This window comes from Fukomys damarensis, unplaced genomic scaffold, assembly GCF_012274545.1.
Source record: "Fukomys damarensis isolate Sample0158 unplaced genomic scaffold, DMR_v1.0_HiC HiC_scaffold_39, whole genome shotgun sequence".
Taxonomy (NCBI): Eukaryota; Metazoa; Chordata; class Mammalia; order Rodentia; family Bathyergidae; genus Fukomys; species Fukomys damarensis.
Genome location: NW_022900951.1, coordinates 55,910,173 through 55,912,545, shown reverse-complemented (window position 1 = coordinate 55,912,545; position 2,373 = coordinate 55,910,173).

Genomic DNA, 2,373 nt, shown 5'->3' with positions numbered 1-2,373 from the left:
AGCAGCAGCCCCCGCCTGACGTCTCTGTTTACCACTCGCCCGGGCAGCCATCTGCGCACGCGCCTGGAGAGCCAGTTGGGAAACCGAGTTCTTCAGTCGTGCCACCCTGGTCAATCTTAAAGGACTACATCTCCCGTCCTACTTTGCGACCAGGAGCCTGATACCGGCGGCGGGAGAGCAGCGTGGCAGGATATAGGGAGGTGGAACTTTAATTATTAGAGGTCGTCGCGGACTATTTTCCTTTTCATAAAAATAATTTTCCTCCCCCTTCCCCTTCCACCTGCTCCCTAATTCGAGGTCTCCTACTTTATCGTATTGGGAGATTCTAGACCCTTTTCCTCCTTAAGAGCGACCAAGAGAAAAACGTTACCTCCAAGAAGCAGAAAACCGTGAAGCAAGAAGCAAGGAACTGACTAAAAAATAAGACGTATGAACGTTGGAGAGTTCGGTGGGAGGCTTGTATAACATAAACAGCCAATGGTGGTGGGCTTCTTCACCCGCCCCTGTCCCCACTATACACTATACACAGTTGACGCTGACGGTGAGATTTTTCTCACGTTTCCTCTGCCGCTTCTCCTGGACTCTCCTTAAGTATTGATATTCTTCTGGTTCCCATTTTAAACGGCTTTGCTTCTTATTTAACAGGTCCCAAACTGACCTCCTTATCTGTTCCTGCACCCACACCCCTACCCTCTGGCTACCCTTGATCTCTGAATTTGCCAAACCAATTTCCCGAGCTAGATCTTTTTGTCTCCCTACTTGCTCCATCCAAATCCTAGCTGGAGATCTTATTTAGGATTTAAATTGCAATATCATCTTAACTGGATCTCTTTCCATTAGACTTTTGCCACTTTATGTTCCAAGCTGCCAACATTGTTAGCATTCTAAGAAACGTGCCTGGTAATTCCAGCTAAAATTTATGGTGCTTATTATGTGCCAGTCACTGTGCTAATTGGTTTGCTCATTTACTTTTCATATCAACCCTGTGAGGTAGGTATTACTATTATCCCTATTTCCTTTTTTTTTTTCCAGTATCGGGGTTTGAACTCAGGACCTTATGCTTGCAAGGCAGGGACAATGCCACTGCGCTAAATCACAGGCCCACTATTATCCCTATTTTATAGATGAAGACACTAATAATTCTCAGAGGTAAGTGGCTTGCTCAAGGAGATAGGAGAATGACTAGGAGGCAGAAGACCTGATATCCTATGACTTATATGTGATCCCTTAATTTCCCTGCTTAAGACGTTCTCTGATTTTTCCCATTGCCTATGTGATTAAGTTCAAACTCCTTGGCAGTACTCTTCAGATTCGGGTCACTTCACACCTTTCCTGCCTCATCTTTTGCTAAGCATGCTAAATTCCAAGCAGCTAGAGTTCTCCATTATTTTCTGGAAATATCCAAACCCTTTTACACCTATCTGTCTACATCCTGGGATTTCATCACTTGTTATCCCCTCCTCAAGCATCTTATTTTATTATTATTTTTTAAGCCTCTTATTTTATTTATTTAGGTACTGGGGATCAAACTCGGGACCTTGTGCTTGTGAGGCAGGCAGCTACACCACTGAGCTAAATCCCCAGCCCTTCAGCCTCTTATTTTAGAAAACTATACAGCTTTTCCTGTCTCCTTTTAAGTGCAGCCAAGGTCTTTGTTTTTGGCATTCCCAAGCACCTTGGGCATGCGCATGGTATATGGCCCAAACTGTTTGTTTACTTGTCTGTCTCTCCCAATAAACTGTGAGCTCCTTGAGGACAGTAAGTTTTATGTGTCTCTGTGATCTCAGCTGAGTCACTAGTAGAAATGAATATTGAATGAATTAATGGGATCAGGAATCAAATGATACTACACTTGGGCATTTAACAACTTTTAAATAAATTGTGTTTTGTCTGCGTGGCCATGTTTTATGTTTTCTGCTAGACCACAGTCTTCTAGGGACAGGGACTGTAATTTAATTTGTTTACCCTTTGCAGTATTCCTTGATACATGTTCTGTGATGTTGACGCCTTCCCCCTGTGGAGGATATCCATGCAACCAGGGTTTTTCAGCACTGTCAGTATATTGACCTTTCAAAGTGATGTTAACCACAGTCCTTTGTTCTTCTACTCCAACAGGCATTTGTCTTCTGCCTGTCACCTAGATGGTATATAGAAGGCCATATATGCCTACCTGAGCTCTAGACTAGAGAGATGGGACATAGTTGCTCACAATGCCTGCAAGCATTTCCTGAATACTCTTCCCCCTGCAGCTCAGTCTAGAGAATCTGGTAAGGGCTTTATGGGTGGTGAATTCATTTGGTAGAGGAGAGAGCCTGTGGTCACTAAACAAGGAGCTGTCTTCTCACTAAAATAGGTGTGGTGGCATCTCATGTA